The sequence below is a fragment of the Armigeres subalbatus genome, chromosome 1, assembly GCF_024139115.2.
Source record: "Armigeres subalbatus isolate Guangzhou_Male chromosome 1, GZ_Asu_2, whole genome shotgun sequence".
In the NCBI taxonomy this organism is placed as follows: Eukaryota; Metazoa; Arthropoda; class Insecta; order Diptera; family Culicidae; genus Armigeres; species Armigeres subalbatus.
Genome location: NC_085139.1, coordinates 270,646,041 through 270,655,057, shown reverse-complemented (window position 1 = coordinate 270,655,057; position 9,017 = coordinate 270,646,041).

The window sequence follows — 9,017 nt, the reverse complement described above, 5'->3', positions numbered from 1 at the left end:
CATTCCTTACATTCGCTTATTAATTTAAAATTGGAAATTAAAAATGAACGAGGCACGATTGAATATCATATTTGTTCCAACACAGAGTATGTATGGTGAATGATTGAACTAAAAACAATATCCGCTTGAAGATGCTATTTGTTTTAATCACCATCAGCAGAGACTTAGTGATGAAATCTGCATAAACACTGGAAAAATAATTTTAATAAAGAAAGAAAATGATGTTGACAAAATGATTATATAATATGGAATAAGTCCGAATTCTCTACACCAACGGCTCTCAACTCTTCGCTGGTCTCAGGGGGTACCTTTGACAGAAATGCGAAATGGCGGATGTTGAATTATAAAAACAGGATAGAAAACCTCTTCAGTTGTAAAAGATATAAAGTTTTGAATTTTATTTTAGATTTAATGATCCATATCTTTCAACTTAATTGGATTTCTGGTACAGACTTAAAGATAATATCAATACTACCGATCAATTTTACGGTTCCGGATCTGGTCGCTCTTCTCTGAAGTTAAACAGAAAATTAGCAAGTGGCGTTTGAAGTTATCTTTCTATTTTATTTTGCACGTTACGAGAGCAATAAATTCAATACAATAGCACTCTTCCTCAAAGTTAACTGAAGTAGGAACCACCATTGGACAGAGATTCCTTCGACGAATCGGTGTCGTCTTGCTTTGGTGAATCATCGTAATATTGGGGTGGTGGAGGGTAAATTGGAAACACCCTGCTGCTGTTTATCAAGTAGCTATCCAGAAATTGCATTGTTCAATGCAGGTGTGTCGAAACATATTTTATTAGCTAACGAAGCCTGTTGAGAAATAAAATTTAAAAAAATATTCAAATAGGGACACGGCAGGTATTCCCGTCCATCGTCGTAGGGGCTAAAACCAACGAAAGCAACGTACATTTGCTAGAACTCCACTATAGCAGAACGTTTCTCCTGAGTTTACGATTTGGTACGTATGAGTTTTACAAAAAAGCGTCTCTTTTATTGGTTTTCGAGACTATGATTTTTTTTTTAATTTTTTTTACAACAGTCTATGTGAACCAATAAGATAAGCTTCGACACACCTGCATTGAACAATGCAATTTCTCGATAGTCACTTGATAAACAGCAGCAGTCCAATTTACCCCCACCACCACTACCATCAGCTTGATGCCTTACGCTTCTTCAACAATTATCAAACAAAACAGATGCTCTCCATAACAATTTACAAAAGTAATCGGAAATGTTCTATGTATATAGTTGGTGGCACATAAGAATATAATGGGTTTTTCTACTTGACTATCACGCTTCGTGAAACTTCTTGACTAAGCATTCAGAATATTCTTAACAAAATCTAAACTAATTTACTTTGCAAAGTGCATGGAACACTCAGTATAAGAGACTTCAAAAGAAATATCTTATTGAATTTATTGAAGAATCCATGGAAAATGTGGAGATTATTTCAAGTGAAACTCGAGAAACCGGTAGATACTCAGTCAAACATATTTCTGCAGCGACTTCAGTGCTTTCACTTCAAAAATTCTCGAGGTACTCCAGGGAAGAGCTCTGTTACGTTAGAGAGTACCATTTCATAAAAAAAATTAAGAAGTCTAGAAAATGTTGAAAAGGGAAGATAAATTAAAAGGAACCGTAATCTTTTGAACAAAATAGGGGGAAAATGTCTCTTTGAAAGTATTTCCAAGGAATCTGCCCAAAAATATGTTGGAGGAAACCTTCTGAGACAAATTTGCTGATAGAACTTTTTAATAAATATGCAGCCAATTGACAGAACCCAAATGAAAATCCAATAGTCAATCTGCTCTGTCAGTTACCGGATACATTTTCACGTTTTTAAACGGTTGAAATAGAATTATGACAATGATATACATTCTCAGCAAAATTTCCTAGGGGGAACCTCAAGCAATGCCAATGCCTCAAGGGGTACCCCTCAACAAAAATGTTCAGAACCGCTGCTCTACACTATTGTTTCATATCAAATGATACTGATGCAAGAAATTGTTTCCCTAGAAATTAAAACGCATAAAATTCTACATAGAGAAGCAACTAAAACAGGTGAGGTGCATGACTTAACTATTTCTTCTTGATGGAAATGATGAAAACAGCTTTCACCCAAACATGAGCATCGTTTAGAATCAGTGACAACAGATGCTTTTGTGCGTAACTTAACTATGCTTGTTGCTTTTTAATATAATAATAATCTGATTTTTATTTGTACGGTGAAAGGTTTTGGATACAAAGGAGGTTTTGAGATAAATGTAAGATTTTCACATTTATTACTGATCCAGCCATCCTTATTTAAGGATCTACTTTGTAATGAGTACTTTTATCCCATTTTGAATCTTCAATAATTGAAGGCTTCCGATACCGACATGCATATCATTCAAATGAAACATAATACATCAAATTGAAAAATAGTTACGCAAGATATTGCTCTCGAATAATTAGTACTGAGCTCTATTTTTGATCGGGGCTATTTTTTTAGTCGTATGTTGAACTTCTATAAAAAGCTGCATGTGTCCCCAAGCAGGCCCTATCAAAGCGACCGTGTGCCGCTCAAAGCGCACTAGCCTAGTCCTGGTGTTGGGTAGGACTTTAAACAAATTTGACCCGACTGATCGAGCGTCTGTCCACCAAGGAGGTGCGGCTCCAACAGCGTCTGTTCTGGCATCCAGCGGCTGAGTATGAAATGCTATTCCCCGGAAGCTATACCTAAGATGGCAGCCCCATCCCGGTGGATAGGGAACCTTGGGCCAACAACCTACTGTTCCCGAAACATCAATTTGTTCGAGATTCCGATAATGAAAGAATACGGACTGATTTTACGGCGACGACTCTTAGCGCGAAACAACGGACACGAATAGGAACATGGAACGTTTTAACCCTAGCCCAGCAGGGTAAATTGGCACAACTTGCCAATGAGGCACGCCGCATGAAGCTTGAGATCCTGGGACTGAGTGAAGTCCGTTGGCCAAACTTTGGAGAACACAGAACGCCGTCGGGACAAGTTACGAGGTGAACACGCTCCCCGGCATCGCGGAGTTGGCTTCCTACTAAGCGCTCAGGCACACTCTGCGCTTATGAAGTGGGAACCTATAAGTGAAAGGATAATCGTTGCCAGATTTAGAACACGGGTCCGAAACCTTACTATAATCCAATGTTATGCGCCAACCGATGCTGCCGATTTGCAAGACAAAGAGAACTTCTACAGTCAACTCAATGCCGTCGTAGATAGAATTCCGAAGGGTGATATCAAGATCTGTTTGGGCGACTTCAACGCGAAGATCGGATCCGACAACTCGAACCATGAGCGCATTATGGGACGCCATGGTCTCGGATAAATGGGCGAAAACGGAATTTTGTGGTAATAACGACATGGTGATCGGGGGATCGCTCTTCCCTCATCGACCGGTTCACAAGGTCACGTGGGTCTCCCGTGACGGCTTTACAGAAAATCAAATCGACCACATCTGCATCAGCCGAAAATGGAAACGGAGCCTTCTTGATGTACGGAATAAACGTAGTGCCGATATCGCGTCTGATCACCACCTCCTCATCGGCGAAATACGCCTACGCATTGCGCGGATTCGTCGGCAGGAGAAAAGAGTTGGACGACGATTCAACACACGCCGACTGGAAGATGCCACGGTGAAACGGTCCTTCGTTGAAGAACTGGAGACGCGTGCTGCAGATATTCCGGAAGGTGGCAGCGTGGAAGACCAATGGACCATCAAGAATGCCTTCATCACCACCAGCGAGAATAATCTGGGCGAACTACGCACCCAGAGAAAACAATGGATCACCGATGAGACCTGGAGAAAGATAGAGGAGCGAAGAGAAGCCAAAGCCGCGATAGAGCGATCGAAAACCAGAGGAGCCAAAGTCTTAGCCCGTCAACGATACGCGGCTCTTGAGAAGGAAGTAAAACGCTCATGTCTACGGGACAAGCGAGCGTGGGCAAACTCTCTGGCCGACGAAGGAGAGAGAGCCGCCGCAACCGGGGACATTCGCCTCCACTACGATATCTCACGACGCTTAAGCGGGGCGAAGATGAATGCAACGATGCCTGTGAAAGACGCGAATGATCAGTTATTGGCCAATCTAACTGACCAGCTGAAACGCTGGTTCGAGCACTTCGAACAACTTTTTCAAGTTCCAGCCAGGCCACCACCACCTCGGCATGATCTGCCCAGGATCCGACGTATAACACGCGTCAATACCGAAGCTCCATCACTGCTAGAGATTCAAACAACCATCCAAAGCATGAAATCGAATAAAGCCCCAGGGGTCGACCGCATATCAGCAGAGATGCTCAAAGCTGACCCCATGACATCCGCACAACTACTGCATCGTTTATTTCGTAATATCTGGGACACCGCAACTTTCCCGGTCGACTGGATGCAAGGTATCTTAGTGAAGGTGCCCAAAAAGGGTGACCTGACTGTATGCGATAACTGGCGAGGCATTATGTTGCTGTATACCGTTGCAAAATTATCCTAGCCCAGATTCAGGAGAAGATCGATGCGACTCTCCGGCGGCAGCAAGCCGGATTCCGTGCCGGAAGATCCTGTGCGGACCATATTGTCACGCTCCGCATCATTCTGGAGCAGGTCAACGAATTCCAAGAGTCCCTTTACTTGGTATTCATTGACTACGAAAAAGCTTTCGACCGTCTCAATCACGAGAATATGTTGGGCGCCCTGAGACGCAAGGGGGTTCCTGAGAAAATCATCGGCCTAATCGAAGCACAGTACGAGGTCTTTTCGTGTAAAATGCTGCACAATGGGGTCCTGTCCGACCCTATCCGGGTCGTAGCTGGTGTGAGGCAAGGATGCATTCTATCACCGTTACTGTTCCTCATCGTAATCGATGAGATTCTGGTAGATGCGATTGACCGTGAACCAAACCGTGGGCTGTTATGGCAGCCTATAACCATGGAGCACCTAAACGACTTCGAATTAGCGGATGACGTTGCACTCCTCGCGCAACGGCGCTCTGATATGCAGAGTAAGCTCAACGACCTTGCCGAGCGCTCCTCCTCGGCAGGTTTAGTCATCAACGTCAACAAAACTAAATCGTTGGATGTAAACACGGTGACTCCTTCCAGTTTCACCGTAGCCGGGCAACCAGTGGAGAATGTTGAAAGCTTCCAATATCTTGGTAGCCAAATGGCGTCAGACGGCGGTACCAAGATTGACATAGGCGCACGGATCAAGAAAGCAAGGGCTGCCTTTGCGAGTTTAAGAAATATCTGGAAAAACAGGCAGATAAGTGAACGCACCAAAATCGAATTTTCAACTCTAACGTGAAATCTGTGCTGTTATACGCTAGCGAAACATGGTGTGTATCAGTGGAGAACACTCAACGGCTGCAGGTATTCATTAACAGATGCCTGCGGTATATAATTCGGGCCTGGTGGCCTCACAACTGGATCTCAAACAACGAGCTCCATCGTCGTTGTCACCAGAGGCCGATAGCAACAGAAATTCGGGATCGGAAGTGGGGCTGGGTCGGCCACACTCTACGTAGGGGCGGAAACGAAATCTGTAAACAAGCATTAGACTGGAACCCAGCGGGACATCGCAGCAGAGGCAGACCCATAGGCTCATGGCGGCGAAGCCTCAATAAAGAAATAAAAGAAGTCGGAAATCTAACCTGGCAACAGGTTAAGGTCACTCCTGACGGAATCCAGGCTTGAAAGTGCTCACGTTTTCGGGGGCACACCACTCGATACGGAAGCAACGCACAACTGTCATTTTTATTATTTCACGCATGCTGCGACGCAGCAAAGCTAAATCAACAAAAATGACAGTTGTGCACCGCCTCTGAATCGAGTGGTGTGCCCCCGAAAACGCGAGCACCTTGGAACTTGGATTCCGTCAGGAGTGACCTTAAAGCGATAGCCGGGCAACGCTCAGGATGGAGATCTTTCAAGTCGGCCCTTTGCACCACCGGAGGTGTACAGGATCCATAAGTAAGTAAGTTCCTTGATAACCGTAACGACGTGGTCGGCGTCTTTATTGACTTAGTAAAATACAATTAATTGATTTAGTAGATTGAGTGAATTTCCGAAATTTGTACATTGAGAATGATACTCTAAGAATCCGAAGCTTCATTCTAATTGGTTCCCTGTCAATCACGGAGTAGCAACTACGAATTGTACGGTCATCCTGCTCATGCTCATTGCTGTAGTTTTCAGTAAATGACAGCCATAAATACGAAATTGACACACGTAATTCGTCAGTGCACCATTTGCCTTAGCAAAACAACCAGCACTGCCACCTTTTCTTCGGCGATGTTACATTTGCGCAACAACCTAAAGAGGCTCGTCTGCAAAACAACAGTATCAAACAGGGAAACCGCCAGTGCACCGCCCAAGCAATTAAAAGTACGGATAAGATGGGATGTTTTGGCTTAATCAGCTTGCAGTTTAAGTAATTTTTTGTTTGGCTGGAGTGCAAAAATGAACTTTGAAGTTATGTTAATGTGCATAGAACTCGATGTGAACCAAGAGTGAACTAATTGGTTCGGTTAGTGACATACATCTAGTTTACTTCGGCCTGACGTACAAAGTCGGCCCTTTGCACCACTGAGGGTGTACAGGACCCATAAGTAAAAGTATGTAAGTGACAGACAAAGTATCGGTTCTATAAGTGTCACACTTTCTTTGATGATGACATGGATCATTCCTTACAACATGGAGCATAATAAATAGCCAAGTTCAGCTTATCATTTTTTTTTGTCTTTATTATCGAGACTTTCAGCCCGAGGCTGGCTCGTCTCGTAAAGCTTATCAAATCATATTTTGGTGATGCAGCGTTCTAGTACATAGGCTTCTATACATTTCCATCCCTAAGAAAAAACCAAAAGCGTCTGCAAAACAATAACATCGAACAGGGAGTCCATCAGTGCGCCACTTGCCTAAACAAAAAACAACCGGCGCTCTTTCCTTTTCCTTTATTATGTGACATTTGCGCAACGACCTGAAGCGGCCCGACTGCAAAACAACAACATCGAACAAGGAATCCGTCCCCAGAACAGGCAGATTTTCTTTCACTCAATCCAATAAATTCCGATGGAAAAACTAACAAACTGGTAACACAAAAGCGTTCCGGACTGTTGTTTCTTGTATGAGGAACGGTTCTTCCACTATGGAAAATAGCCTGGTAATTGAACTTTTCCTTCATTCCGCTTCAAGAAAAAGTCTGGCAGGATCGCCATTTGTGAAACTATTCGTTCGATGGGAAGAACCGGTCCACTGGCACACAAAATCCCGAATCTGAAAGAGGCAGAAAGGTCGCCTGCTATGCGCTAGTAGTTTGTAACATGGTACTTGCAGTGCTCCCAGTAACATTTACATAACGGTTACATAGCACTAATAACAGAATCTTAAACTGATGGTTCTATTTATTATCAGACACACTTGGTATCCTACAGTATCATACACAAACATATTATATCAATTAGCTTCCCTGGGAAGCTTACCAGACTGATCAAAGCAACGGTGAATGGTGCGCAAAACTGTGTGAAGATTTCGGGCGAACACTCCAGTTCGTTCGAATCGCGCCGGGGACTAAGACAAGGTGATGGACTTTCGTGCTTGTTGTTCACCATTGCGCTAGAAGGTGTCATGTGGAGAGCCGGGTGTAACAGCCGGGGTACGATTTTCAACAGATCCAGTCAATTTATTTGTTTCACGAATGACATGGACATTAGCGGCCGAACATTTGCAAAGGTGGCAGAACTGTACACTCGCCTGAAACGTGAAGCAACAAAAGTTGGAATTGTGGTGAATGCGTCAAAGACAAAGTACATTCGAGGTGGTCGGGGAATTCGTCTACCTCGGATCCTTGCTAACGGCTGATAACAATGTTAGTTGTGAAATACGAAGGCGCATCATCTGTGGAAGTCGGGCCTACTACGGGCTCCAGAAGAAACTGCGGTCAAAAAAGATTCGCCACCGCACCAAATGTGTCATGTACAAGACGTTAATAAGACCGGTTGTCCTCTACGGGCATGAAACATGGACAATACTCGAGGAGGACTTGCAAGCACTCGGAGTATTCGAGAGACGGGTGCTTAGGACCATCTTTGGCGATGTGCAAGAAGACGGTGTGTGGCGGCGAAGAATGAACCACGAGCTCGTCCAGCCCTAGGGCGAACCCAATATCCAGAAGGTAGCTAAAGCCGGAAGGGTACGATGAGCAGGACATGTTGCAAGAATGCCGGACAGCAACCCTGCAAAGATGGTGTTCGCTTCCGATCCGGCGGGTACGAGACGGCGTGGAGCGCAGCGAGCGAGATGGGCAGACCAGGTGCAAAACGACTTGGCGAGCGTCGGGTGTATTCGAGGATGGAGAGATGCGGCCTCGAACCGTGTATTGTGGCGTAAAATTGTTGATTCAGTGTTATCTGTTTAGATGTAGACTAAATAAATGAATGAATATTAGATTAATTACTCTACTAACAAGATTGGCCTAACAGAATTAATGGTATTGTCTTGTGTTTGTACTTACATTAATCGATTAGTGTACTTGAAATACCATGCGCCTCCATATTGATTAAATTCTTTCAACTTTTAGTGTCAGAGAAAATTTCATTTTTTTTGACGATAAGGGCAAAACGTGATATCAAAATTCGGAATCACAATCTTTTCGAACCGTTTCGTAGATGCAGTATGCAGTTGTAAAACAAAAACCATTTTCATCTCACTAACCGCATGTGACGAACATTTTCCATCATTATTACTAATTTAAATAAGCATACCTACATGAAGGTTAATGTATGTATATTTACTATGCTTCAAAGTACGACAAACCCGTTTAAAAAAATAGACTAAATTACAGGTATTTCAAATAAACTGTGATTGTGGTTTGAAAATATGGAAATTTCTGAAAATATCTAATATTGAAACCTTGAAAGTGATCCTAAAAATCTAAATAGGTACCAAGCAATTATCATGAAATTTGGAAGAAGATAATTTATTCAATATATCAGAAAAATATT